Raw genomic sequence first — 15083 nt, forward strand, 5'->3', positions numbered from 1 at the left:
TTGCGTACCGGACGGCAGCTCTCTGTCAATTACCTGCAACTGGAATTCCTATTCAGCTGTAAGCCAATGGTGTTTCTGTTGTAGGTTGCACCTCTCATCCAGCAGCTTCCAGTCAAATGTCATTCCTAAAGTGTTCTGCATGTGTGTGCGTAACTTGATTTTACATACTGCATGTCAATTCTTTGGCTCGGCTCCTGCTGCCCGCTGACGACCTGTAAATCTAAACCAAAAGGTCACTCTTCTCTCCTGTCTCTGTCTATCCTGTCGGCTGTAACCATGAACTTCCACTCCATTCTTCCTGTCAGTTTTGCTTGTGTTTTTTGTTGGAAGCCACTTGGTGCAGGGCAGATGGAGGAGCTTGTTTACCCCTGCAGCACTGCCCTGATTTTAAACGCATGCTCCGAGAGATGTCGGGCTGTATGTGCTCTCGATATCTGTGTTATATTTACCGACTATGATGCATTGAGGGGAGGCTGGAAGGGCAAATAAGTGGGTAAATAAGGGCAGCAGCTTGCCTCCTGTTGCATACAGTATAGCCTCCACAGACTATAACTTCCCACAGTCTTCTTGCAGCTTGGTCAACGTAGCCTTCATAACGGAAACAAAGCTCCGCCTGTGACCACTCACCACACATCACGTTGAGACTTTTCCATAACACGATAGCTGCATAATATATGTATCTATTTGTATCCAGTCTATTGAATACTAACTGCAGTTGAAACTGTATCTGACCCTCTACTTTCACCCCTTCTTTTTCTCCCCTTCACCCCTTTTCAAGACTGTTTGATTGCAGTGGTGTGTAGTTTGGCTCGCTGCCCAGCCTGCACCACTGTCAGTACTTGGTCTCATGGTCAAAAAACAAGAGGCAGTGTGTGTACATCCACGCATGCATAGCAACCATACCAAAACTGAAAAGGGACAGTTTGCTGATGGGAGATGAGAACTCACAGGGAGAGACACTTCTGTCAAAGCATATATCTGTGGTGTGTTTGAGCTCCTCTTCGTGGGCTCTGGGTCGCTGCTCTCAGGAACAGCAGCCCGTTGCTCCCAGTTACCACGGAAACTCCAAAGGTATGCCATGCAGCCCAGTTCAACACCTCGACTGGGTTTTCTGCGTGGGTTCACGTTCTCACGTTCGTCTGGGAATACGCACGCAAGGCTCGGCCCTGGCCTTGAAACCAGCGTGGGAGGCATTTTGGTTTGACTCCTTTCCCTTTTCTCTCTCCAGCCTTCCTCGCTCGCTGTGTCCTCTCTACCTCTCCCACATGTCTCCCTTTGGAACAGATTTGTTGAATGCATGATGAACACTATCCCGTACACCGGGTAGTAGATATCCCAGCAGCTGTCGCTGTAGTTCAGTTGCTTCAGCTGCTTTATGTGTGATCCACCATGTGAAGCTCCGTGACCGTGCTTAACACACGACATTGTCATCTCGTAGGGATGCATTGATACCACTTTTATTAGAACAAGTATAAGTTCTCATATTTGAGTACTTACAGATACACAGGACTGTAGAGTTGTAATAGGTGATTGTGATTTGCACATGTACAAAAAGGAAGTCTTATGTTTTAAATTAAAATATACGGGAAGATATGATAATGAATAGGTGCTTTTCAGTAGTTTAACCGCACTATTCGTTAAACCGTTTTAAAAAGAAAACTCAGATGTGTAGCTTGTCGTGGAAAGGAGAATACCTGTGTTCACCTTAAAGGTCAGTCGGAGTTGTTGATACCTTCTTTACTCTAATCATCAGACATTGATAACTCGGGTCTCCTCACGTGGCATTTGTTCACCGACAGATATAATGTGCAAAAACACTGCACTGGGAGGTCCACTCATCATCACATGCGCTCTCTCTAGACCTGACACTCACGAACATTATGCTGGGTTTGCAATGAGTGTGGCAGGCAGACGCACAGCTGACAGCCTCCCATACTACTGGATTTCAGCAGCAGACGCTAATATATCTTTTAATGGTTATTATTTAGGGAGCTTGGAGTCGAGCCGCGACTCCTTCGCATTGAAAGGAGTCAGTTAACATGGTTCGGGCATATAATTCGGATGCCTCCTGGATGCCTCCCTTTAGAGGTTTTCCAGCCACGTCCAGCTGGGAGGAGACCCCGGGGTAGACCCAGGACACGCTGGAGGGATTACATCTCCCGGCTGGCCTCTGAACGCCTCGGGATCCCCCAGAATGAGCTGGAAAATGTTGCGGGTGAGAGGGAAGTCTGGGTCAGCCGGCTGGGTATGCTGCCCCCGCGACCCGACCCCGGATTAAGCGGATGAGAATGGATGGATGGATATTCTTTAGTTGAATGTTTAAAAACATGCATAATCAGCTCTTGCTCTGTGACTATGAAGGACACGCTAATCTTGTCTGAAACTGGTTACTTGAAATGTGCATCCGTCTACTCGGCAGGGTATTCCATTCTGTGGTCATAATCTGACAGCACAAGCAGCACAGGCAAGGGTTATTAAGTGGGTGAAAGGCAAATAATATAGCAGCTAGAACAGCCTAGTAATTTCAGAGAACTCCATTTAGCCTTTAAAACCAGAAAATAATACTCATGCCATATTATGATATCCAAAATGTAAGACGATATCTAATCTCATACCACGATATCGATATGATATGGATATATTGCCCAGATCTATATTAATGGGTTAATGGAGTGAAACTGATCCAGAGTCACACTTAATGAAGCAGACTATAATTGATAAGTCTCACTTTTGAGGAATAAAGCAGAAATAGCAACAGTTTTTTTATTCACTCGTCATCAGCGCTCTTCCTCTCGGCATCCCCTTTGCGGCGTCCTCTTTGTGGAGTTGTCTTGGTGCCTCCATTGCTCTCTTTCATTTGTCAGGACATAGCTCATCTTCCTCCGGTCCTTAACACAGCTTTTTAATAAAGCCACTTTGAGCACTGCTTTAAGTGCTTTATTTTCATTTCTCCGTGCAGCTGGTGAAGTAATGTGTGCATCTCAAATATTTATGGAGGAGCCTGGGTCGTCGCTTTCTCACAGTTCTTCAGAGAGAGTGAGAGATGAATTCTTGAAATGTTGTTCTTATGAAAATAGAGCCAATGATTTACTCTTGAGGACCATATTCGACTTTCTGGTGGTAGAAAACAACATTCTGGTCTGCTGTAGTTAAACTACATGCACAATTTAGATTCTACGCGTCTAGCTGCCAAATCATAAATACACAAACAATCGCGTAAACATTAGAATTTTTAGCTTTCCATCTATTTGTTCATTTTTAAAACCACTTGTTCTGACCATGCTGGGCAAAGGATGACTAGACAAGCATATCGTGAATTGCAACTCTCCAAATCTTTTAAGGAATTCCCCAACTCTCTGCCATGAGGACTTCACTCAGCCATTTATGCACTTGTACATACTTGTAAGATACTTAATAGGTACTTGTACACCCTTGATTCAAAGTAGCAGTCGCCTGAGGTAAAAACACTGTGAAACATCTGGTCTCAGCTGCTTATATTGGTATTTACTACCCAAAGCATATGGCTGTTGATGAGTGTTGAAAAGAAAGGTTGAGCAATAATCTCACTGGTACTACAACACACTCCACCAAGAGGGTTTCAAACCAAAACCCCACTTAGAGATACTTAAGTTTGATATCCCTATGCACGTACATATGGATCTCATTCATTGAAACACAGGTTTTGTTCAGAATGTAGAAGGACAAGTGGCCCCTTGTTTCTACTTTACAGCAAACAGTAGAGGTGGATCACCACTTCCCATGAATCCTCTATTACTTATGAAATAGTAAAAGGTTGGTCCTCTGTTCAGAGCCTGTGTTCACCACCTCGAGCTCGATAGCTTTTAAAGGTGGACAGTTTATCAAGATGAATGAGGTTGTGCGGTGCGGGCGGACAGACCGAGGAGAACGTGGACAAGATCGTACACCTCCGACCTCAAGGGGAAATGTGTATGTTGCATGTTGTTGCTATTAAAACTGGATGTAAAGTAATGTGTGTGCTTTTTAAAGGAGATGGTCGTTGCTGACAAGTAGTGTGTGTGTGTGTGTGTAATAATATAATAATAACATAACACTGTCAAAGAGAGACCGAAACGGAGCAATTGATCAGCCCCAGGGTTTACACATCCTGACAGCCGACTTCACATGTGTGTGTGTGTGTGTGTGTGTTTTATGTTGTCGTCCTTCAGCGAGCCTTGAGTCCTCACTCCCTTTTATTCATCATGTGTCCTCACTGCCTCTGGCACCATCTGTGTGCTTCGTCTCTACTCGATCCTCCATCCTCACACCCATCCATCCAAACGTTCATCAATACCCTGAAGGTTACTCATGTGCAGCACATTGCTTGAAAAATGCCTTTGTAGTTTTAGTAAATTACTCAATATTTGTTTGTAACGTGCACAATACCCTTTGTAAATTAGGTTATTAATTTAGCTGTATAGAGGCTGAGAAGAATGCATTTTACGATTATATTTGATTTATATTCATTGATGTGAATATTTATCCCTGTTTCCGGTTTATCAGCCTCTACACAATGTGTCCGGTCACCGCCCACTCCGGCTTTGTGTTGTGGTATGTGGTGGATCCAGAAAGGGCACTGCTTGGGTTAGCTTTTCCTTCTTTTCCTCCTCAGAGACTCACACACACACACACACACACACACACACACACACACACACACACACACACACACACACACACACACACACACACACAAGCTGTCACAGCATATTACAAGAATCTATCTTCCAAAATTGTGGAAACAAAGAGGGGGCAAGAGCTTTGCTGCATCGTAAATGGCAATCAACTAATATGTGTTGGCCTGCAAGGTTGTTACCATGGTGATGGGTTAGTGGGTCAGTGCCCAAATACACACATGGTGTAGTTTTAAAACCAGGCTTTAAGTAAGAACCTGCATGCATTGAGCCTTTCTGTTTTTCTTTCCTACCAACGTGTGTGAGTGAGCACGTGGCTGTGTGGCCGTGACCTCGAGGTCAAGCTTTGGTTGGAGCAGTACTGTTTGGGTCACAGGAGTGGTGAGGTCTTGAACAGCGTGTTCCTCACAGCCAAATGGGCCAGGACCACTGAGTCTCCGTCAGTGAGCTAGAAAATTACGCACACACACATGCACACTTATCACACACCACAACTCCTAGTGGACACAGTCGGCATTGCTCATAGGAGTACCATGCTTGTGTTGTCCTCATATGGATGGAGAAATAAAGGGAATGCTGGAGTGGGGGCAGATACATAGATATATATATATATAAAAGTGAGTAAACATGTTATCCACATAGAAAACTGCAGGTCTGGGGGCATTTAAAAAGTGCCAAATTGGCCACATGCAGTGTTCTGACAGATGGGGGAGTTCTGCCAGATTGCTGTGGTTGGCTAGTTAAATTTACTTGTGGGTATAGTGCTCACAATAATTGAAGAGTTACAAATATTCAGTTCATATTTTTTTACAAGAATACATGCTGCGACGGAAAACTGTTCATGAGGTTTATTTAAACAAGAAAATAAGCAATAATGAATTTGCTGTCTGTAAAAAGAGGAAGCTCTTAGCCAAGAATTTCCGACCACCAAAATATGTTGTGTGTGTGTGTGAGCGTAATTTCAGGAACTAATCATAAAAAATGCAACATAATACAAAATAACCATAATGTCTTCATAACTTCTCAACCTAAACGTCACATTCGTTGTCCATCCTTTGAACAGTTGTATAATGTCTTATAATATAATGACTCTGGAGGGAGCTGTCTAAAGTAGGATAACATAACCCTGATGTTGTCATACTACTGTCGCCTAAAAATGTCAAATGTGATTGTACTGAGCTCCAGCCTCTCGTGTCACTTCTTGGCTGCAAAAAAACGGTGGTGACGGTCAAAAACAAAACTGAAAGTTTCAAAACCAAAGGGCAACATCATGCTGACTACATCTACTTCTTATATACAGAACAGTCTATTGCATTGTGGGAGTTGTCGGGCTTTGGCAGCTGTTTTTTAACCATATTTACACCATATGAGTGTTTTATGGAGGCTACCTTGCACCCAGTAGATCGCTAATGCTGGCAGCCGTTATGTAGAATAACCTTTGACGGTTCAATACTTCATTGATTGGGGTTGAGTCCCTCAATCATTTGTTGTTTGAGTAATACAGAGATGTACAAATGTGTGTTCAAAGATTAATGCAGTGGGTCTTAATATGATTAACAAGTTATGGAGTGTTTTCCACAAAATTGATAGATTATAAAATGTAAATGTTTAAAGGTTAGGGTAGTAATTCAGTGAACATTTGAATCTCTCTTCTCTTTCATCGTTAAAAGCTGAAGATTAAAAAATGTAAGTCTGATTTTGTGAATGTCCTCAGCTTCTACAGGCTAAAAGAAAAACTGTGTGCTGCACATTTGCACACAGAAGACATTGACAGATGGTGGATAATAAGTACACACAATGATGAATGAGTATGCACATATACACACACACACACCAACAATAAGCAAATGTGTACTCTGGTTTATCGGTCACTGACCCACACTAAACACTCGTGGTTGGCTTTTCCAAAATGCTGTGCACTCCAACATAACTATAATTCTCATAGTGTCCTGGGATTTAATAGCATTGTGTGCATTGCTCAGTTGCTCCGATTAAATACATGATATTGTCTTTGGAATCGTTGCTGTGATTTTGTAGAACATTTCAGAAAATGAAAAGCAGATTATGGATTCACAGTAAGCGTTTTCATTCATTAGTTTACACTGAGACAGAATGAGCCTCTACACCTTCTCTGCTGCTGCTTTATTACATTATTATCCAGAGGGAGTCTGTGTGTTTGTGGATGGAATGAAACTCTTTGCAGCGATGACTCAGAGTGGTTGGTTATAATTAAGCCACAGGATCCTGATTTCTATTCAGTCACAGTAGATAATAGGCAGCAGAAGACAATGCTAATTATGAGTCACATGTTTTTTGCACTGCAAATTAAACAGTCACATATCATCTCTGTGTATAACAATCACCTTCATCTCTATTTAGTTTTTAATTTCCTGTGTGGCTGCAGTTTGCCATCTCATCTCTGTGCAGCTCCACCCTGTTGACACTGGCGTTATCCTCCTGTGTTGCAGATGGTGCTCCGCTGAGCGAGCTGTCATGGCCTTCATCCCTGGCGGTGGTAGCTGTTTCGTTCTCTGGCCTATTCACCTTCGTCTTCATCATGCTGGCCTGCCTCTGCTGCAAGAAGGGCGACAGTGGCTTCAAGGTGAGCTCACTGCCGCCACCTGCTGGAAGAAAAGAGGAGAGCAGCAACTGTGTGTGCACAATGGAGGGGAATTCTGATCTGTGATTGACGTTTACATAGAGGAAAGAAATGTGCTGTGTTACTTGTACTAACACACACTGTACACACACACACACACACACACACACACACACACACGATAAAAGCATTAAAAAACCTTCAATATGTTTTAAGAAACTGCCATTCAAACTCTTTTATGTGACTTTAAGTAATGGTTTAATTGAGATTTAAATTAAGGGCCGCATCGAAAGATTATTTTTAAATGTTGCGTTATCTCATTATTTCTGGGATTAATTGTTTTAAGTAGGCCTTTTACACAGAGACATTTTGACTTGTCACAGTCGGAAATGCACAGGCATAACGTAATGAAGGATGGCTGCATTCCATTTAGCCGCTTTGAGGTCAGGTTCCTGGTGTTGAGCTGTCACCGGAGCCCTGGAGCCGATCAGAGCCATTGTAGTGGCCTTTTGTCTTTTGAAATCAAATAAAACTATAAATCAAATTGCCACTGACGCACTGTTTTTTTTGAGAGTGACGCAAAAAAAAAAAAATGTTTCCATTTTTTTTTTTTTTGATTGATTTGATTTTTTTCACAACAAACAACAACAACAAACAACAAAATCTCTCTGTGCTCTGTGCTGATGCTGGTAAAAAAACCATGGGCCACCCTGGTGCCTGCTGGTCCCCTACCACCCACCACTACATATACAACTGCCCTGGTCAAGTCATCAAAGTCTACTCACCTCCTCTCATCTCCTCCAGGTGCCCTGCCCTCAACATCCTGACTAGACCCTAGACCTCACCTTGAGCCTTGGAGTCATCCTCATCTATCCTCTTTGCTGGGCCAACTGCCAACTGGGTGTTGCTGCACTGCACCTGGTTTCACCTCCTCTACCACCGTCAGAAAAAACATCATCTCCACCTCATGGTCTCTCTCTCACTTTTTCCCTGTCCAGAGGGTCCAGTCCCTCAGTCCCTGCCCCCCATTTCATCTGCTACTACCCCCCCCTCCAAATTATTAAACTTGGAACTTCACTGATCTCTGATGTGATGCATATTACACACAACACAACAAAAAACAAAAATCTGAACCCACCCTCTCACATTGAAACCCTAATATCTAATAATAAAAACCTGGCTGACCTTAACAAAAAAAACTGAACTGAACAAAACTGAACTTCTCCTCATCAACAAACTCTCAACAACTCTCAACCCACCGGACCATTACTCCCCCCATTGACTTACCCCTGGCCTACCCCATCCCTCCTCCCCTGGCTCCATTCCCTCATCATCATCCCTCTCTATTGCTCCATTATTAAGACCTCATATTTCCATCTCCCTCTTATTGCCTCCATAACAGACACTCTCTCTCTGCTGCCTCTCTCCCACTGCCGCGCCTCTCCCTCCTCCACGCCTACTCCTGCCTCCTCACGGGCATCCTCCCTCTCTCCCCATCTCTCCTTCCCTCCCCTCCCCGACTGTGCAGATACTACAGCCTGCTGCCCCCTACACCTCTGTCCTCAATCTCCCTCGCTCCTCATCACATCCCTCCTCCAATCATCAGGCTGCTCCCTCCCACTCCTCCTCACTCAACTAAAAACTTCACTCCCTGGCCCCCCCAGCACTTCTCCCCTCCTCTCTCCTCCCTCTCCTCCCTCCTCTCTCCCCCATCCCTCATCCCCTCCCCCTCTCTCCCTCCACCTCAAACACTCGGTCCTCCAGTTCTCACGAGTCTCACCGTTTCTTCTCCCCTGCACCTCCTCTCTGGAACTCTCCTCCCCAGCCCACCTTCTCACCTTCTTCCACCCCCCACTTTCTTCTCCCCTTCCTACCTCCTCTCCCTCCTCCCTTCTCCCCTCCCCCTCCCTCCCTCCCCCCTCCCCCCCCCCCTTCCCTCTGCTTTGTTTTGTGTTGTTTTTGTTTTGTTCTATATTTGTTTGTTTTGTTTTGCTTTCTCTTTTTTTTTTGTCTTGTTTGTTGTTTTCTGTCCTTGGCTTTTTATATAATGAATTATTATTATTATTATTATTATATATATTATTTATATTATTATATTATACCCAAAACCAAAAAATAAAATAACAACTAAACATAATGTATTAAACTAAAAACTAAAACATAAACTATAACTAAAAACTTCAAAAACTAACAAACTAAAAACTAAATAAATAATAAAAAAATATAATAAAATATTATAATAAAAAAATAAAATAAATAAAAATAAAAAACAGCCATCATGAGTGTTTTTTGTGACACCTTCCCTCCAACGAGGAGTCCAAATATCTGCTGTGAAAAAAAGCCCAATTGGTTTTTGCTGTAATTTAAATTAAGTTCAGTGCCTATTAAAAAACAACAACAGAAAAACATATATTCCAACGTTAATATGTTAAGTTTGATCAGATTCTTATGGGACGTCGGAGTCATGATTGATACAACTCCCTAACTCGCACTAGCTGTTAATGCTGAAGCCTTTTGCTGAGGATTACTGCCTCATTGTATGCAAGCGATGCGACTGGGAAAGTACCCTTCCTCCATCTCCGTGTTGCCTTCACAGCCCTGCTGTGTGGAACATCAGCGCTGAGGGCTAACGGAGACTGACACAGGCAGGGGGCGCATGGAGGGGGGGAGGGAGGAGGAACCCTGGAGTCGCTGTGCTGGCTGCTCCTTGTCGTTACTCGTTTCCTCATTAACTCGCTGCTCCTATTACAGCGATGGCATCAACACATATTGTTCTGCACGTTCATGTTTGTAACTCTGTTCGGAGCAGAGAGATACAGCACAGCCCCGAATGAACAGCCTGTTGTTCACATCACTTATGTAAATCATTTGGCAATTTGAATTCACAAGATTCTCACTCGGGCTGGGAATAGTGGAAATGAAAATCATATTTACCTTCTTGCTGTTAATTGAAAAGGATAGGGGGGCAGCAGAGCAAAGCAGCTTGTTTATGTATGTGGTGAGTCAGGTCTGTGCTTCAGCATTCACTCCGAACAGCCTGTGGTAGGTAGATGCTGCAGGGGAGACGCACCGTTATTAACTTCTTCTGTTTTTATGTGCGCGCGTGTGCCCACATCTATCTCTCCCACGCCAGATCGCTTCTGCCTCATTACTTGAATCTTAATAACCTGCAGGAACCGTTGAAGTCTAGGTCTGCGTCTGCTTTCCACTGGCGTGCGTTTTTACTGTGGAGAAGACTAACGACGGAGGCTGAGGCGATAGTTGACTCGTTACCTCAGGATGCTGTAAGCCACGGCCCCACCGGGAGCCTGATTTCATATATAGGCCAGAGTGACGCTTACAAACCACTGTGTTGAGTTAGCACATATGCTGAGTTTATTCTGGGAACATACAGAGTATAAATAAACAAAATAATCAGGCACACGTTTTCTTTTGTATAGATGTTCATTAGCTCAGTGGTTCTCAACCTTTAAGAAAAGAGTTTTTTAGCATTTTTGGTTGAAAAAAAGATCGTATACCCAACGCTGTGCCGTCAGTGTCTGATTTAATATAGAATATATACAATTCAGTTAATGAACTTACACTTATATTTGATTGAATATTTATTAAATAACACTTTTTAAAAGATTTGTTTGCGTAGAGAACCACTGCATTAGCTCACTGTCCTCTTCTCCTCTTAATGTTATGTATACGTTGTACAAAAGAGAGTAGGTGGAGAGTAACAGCATCCATTGTGCTCCATGCAGCTTTAACGAGATGCGGCTCACAGGTCATTGACAACATCATAATAAGTGTGGTAGATATTTGAGGAAAAGGCAATGAAAGGATTATGAAAACAATAAAGCACTCTGTGGTTACGAACAAAGCCTCTTCTGTCAGTAGAGCACAACTTTCACTTCTCAGGGCAATTTGAATTTAAAATGTGCTAAAATGTATGCTAATATAGTACACAACACATTGTGAATACAATCTATGCCTCTTGATCTGAGTGCATTTGAATTCCAGTTAAGACAAGCTATCACTTCAGTTTGGCAGCAAACATCCCATAATGGTTTCCCACTGTTCTTCCCTTCGGCACCGGTTCGTCTCTCCACGGCGCACTTGTAAGGTGTGCATTCGTGTGCGACCGCAAAATTCTCCCCGTTGCAACAAAACGTACACGGACCGAGGCTGAGTATTAAGTGCTTTCTAAACTGAAGGCTCTCCCGGGAGCCACACAGCAGCGCTGACTCACAGCCAGGTGCTCGCTTTCACACTTTCCTCCGAGGAGAGTGGCAGATGGTGCATTCCTGTACATACATACAAACATACACACACACACTGATGTTTTGCGATACCTGTAAACACACACACTATGAGCCATTCAAATATGTCATATTAGTCCATCTTGCAAACAAATCATATTCTTCTTTCTCACTTCAAGTTTCCTCTTCACGATTTTCTCCTTTTCTACCTCTGTGGTTGCTGCGAGTGGGAGATCGGCTTTTTATGGGTGAAGGGTTCATTAAGCAGCAGATGGATGGACGGGTGGATCGCTCAGTGCTCGTGAACAAAGCGTTGGCCCGGTCTCAGAAACTGCTAACGAGGTTGCCTGGAATTGTTGTGTGATGTTGCTTTGTGAGGAAGGACAGGTTCAGGACTTCATCAAGAGGGGCTTTGGCGTAAGGACCTGATATATCACATGGAAAGAAGGGAGGGCCTCATTCAAGAGACTTTGCACGTCTGCTGTAACCTAAACAATTATTCGGACGAAAAAATCATTATAACCGGAGCGCAGGTTACCTCGATCACTCTGTGTAGTGTATGAGCGTCTTTAGTGCCGACCTGAGGTTGTGATTGCATGCAGTGGCAGCAAAGAAACATCCGTCACGTTAACGGTGTGTCGTTGAGCAGTTTGAGGAACGGAGGGGGAAAAGTACATTTTGATGAGACTTCCCGGAAAAATAACACAATTCAACCCGACTCAGCCCAGAGTGAGCTAAAAAATAAATAAACATCTTTTGAGAAGAAGAAGTCGTCATGGGTTCAAATAAAAGCCAAAATGTACTTTTGACTCCATACAAACAAATAACCCAAACGAGAAACTATGTAGGTGAAATCACATTGTTTCTTTTTTGTACTTACAGTATTTTAACAGTGCATTTCTTTGACATACCATTTAGTGATTTTCCACCATGGGGACCGTGTTTTATGAGTGCACAAGAGGAAGAAAGACAAGTCAGAGGGAAAGAAAGATAGTCTTTGTGTGCAGTTTGAAGTCACACATTAGCGTGTTCCCCCTGCAGCGTCTTTGTCCTCACCCACACACTACACCCCACAACGTACATGACTTATGTATATAACTCGGTGGGCGTGCCTCAATGCATTTGAATGCCCTCACAGTTGAACCATTGTCTCCCACTATCTCAGTGGTAGGATGGCCGTGTGAGTGGATGACTAATTCCAGCATCTCTCTTTGCACCAGGAGTTTGAAAACACTGAGGAGTACCAGGCAGATCTCTCCGCTCTGGCCTCTCCTTCCTCCCAGAATGGCCCCGAGGTCTACATCCTTCCCCTCACTGAGGTCTCCCTGCCTGTCTCCAAACAGCCTGGCAGATCCAGTAAGAAACTACACAATACCATCAACACAACACACCTCTCAGTTATATCTGCTTGGACTTTCAATGACCTGTCTTTGAAGTTTCATTTTGGCTGCCTGGTGTTCTCTCATTTCTTCTCTTCTCTCATCTTCTATTTTTTTCTGTCTTGCATATCTCCATAGTCATTAATAATTCCCTGCTATTTAGAAAGAGTGAATGTCTGCCACCCTAATAGACTATTAAATAAGGCGCTTACTTCTCTGGAGCACAGCGCACATGATTTATGTAACTGTCTCGGTAGCGTTGGATCGGCCTCTTTCATTTGTTATCTTTTATTTGATGTCTCTTCTTTCTTGCCCTCTCTCTCAACCAGTGAGAGACATCTGCACATTGTGTGATGCATTGACCTGCATGCTGTATGTGAAAACGGCATCTCTCTGAAGAGGAAGGAATCTGACCGAATCCTAGTGTGTATTATTTATTGGTTTCGATGCAAATCGTAAATACATACTCCTTCACATGAATCTACTATCATATTTGAATCTCATCCATATCATCTCTCGACATCCATGATCCACCTCATTAAGCTTTTCTTCAGGTCGTTCTGCCTCCAGCCCAGTCTGTTCAAATGTGCATGTGTGTGCATGCGTGGAGTGTGTGTGCAGTGTGTGTGTGTAGTGTGTGTGAAGCTCCGTGTAAGCCAGATCCGTGTAATGCCTCTCCCTGCATGACTCACACGCTGCGGTCTGCACGCTGGGCTCAGCCAGAAGGGAGTTGAGTCGGGGCTTAGCATCCCAGGATGTGAGCCCCAGCAATGATTGGGCAAAGCAGCCTCAGGCTCACAGCCAATCACAGGCCTTCCCGCTGTCCTCGGTAGCTCCCGCTGTATGATTGGACCAGGTGTTGCAGGGTGAGGAATGGATAGATGGCGAAACGACACGAGTTGTATGTGAAGACATGTTGTTCCTATTATACATTATTTTTACATGTCGAAATTGTGCATTGTAAATAATATTTTTGCAGCCTGCTTATATCTGACAAATTACTCAGCGTGCACACATCTGAAACGACAGGGAGAATAGGAAATGGCAGGATTATCATATTTCAGAGGTATTACGACAAAAAGCTGTTGAATATTAAGCGGGCTCCTCCGTACATATTAACAATCGTTATCCACCCCCACACCGACATGCACAGAGAAAAGGAGCTGCCCCGTGATGACATGTGGAGCCGAAACACCCGCTGTAGAGTTTATACGCTGAGCATGAATGGCGTGTTCGACATCACTCATGCATCTGTATGAACACACAGTACAACGTCTGCCATTGATCTGACAGTCCGGCTTTTCATTCAAACCCACTACAGAGACTCGATGCATCAAAGTGAGTGTGTGAAGTGTGTGTGCGTGCGTGCGTGCGCGTGCGTGTATATTTGTGTGTGTATCATTCCATGGGCCCACCCATCCCACAGCCTCACTGCACCCCACCATCTTCTCCGGAAATGCCACGAGTAGGACGGGAATGCACACTCACGCTCACACATTCCACATTCAGGATGATTTGACTTTTTAATTTCTCTCTGTCAGGGAGGGGAGTGGTGGAGGCTTCGGGGGGGGGGGGTGGATTAGTGGTTTAGATGTGTGGGTCTGTTATCACCGTGACAACCTCTGCCCAGCGTTCCGGCGGAGAAAGGGCCTTGTGTGTGTTTGTGTGTGTCTGCACGCGTGCGCTTTTGCGTGTCTGTGCGCGTCTGTGTTTGGTCCGCTGGGTACCAGGAGACGCAGCATGAGTGTGTGAGCGAGCGAGCGAGCCAAACAATGGCCCTGATTTAGGCCGGCTGGCCAGTGGGTGAGCATAAGGCCGGGCTAAAACCTCCATGGAACGCACCAGTGGAGGACTGGCATTATGGGTGGAATACAGTGAGGGGTCTGTGACACACTGAGGAGAGACAGGGGAAGGGTGGTGGCATGCACCAGGGCCTGAGAGCGGGGAGGGGAGGCTTGAGATCGGGGGGGTGAGGGTGTATGACAGAGGTCTTTTCTGCCTCTGACAGAGCAGTGTTTGTTTCCCGTTTGGCTGAGGAATGCTGCTGTCCAGGGTGACAGGGGGCCATTATGTGGGCCTTATGTCACCACCGGGTGTCTTGAAGCTGCGCAGAGAGCTGGCGCGCCAGTCGGCACACTACCGACATGCGTGACGGTCACATCAGGCGTGATACATGACCGGCAGATCTCAGCGCTCAGAGCAGAAGTCC

Source organism: Pseudoliparis swirei, chromosome 23 (genome assembly GCF_029220125.1).
Source record: "Pseudoliparis swirei isolate HS2019 ecotype Mariana Trench chromosome 23, NWPU_hadal_v1, whole genome shotgun sequence".
Classification (NCBI taxonomy): Eukaryota; Metazoa; Chordata; class Actinopteri; order Perciformes; family Liparidae; genus Pseudoliparis; species Pseudoliparis swirei.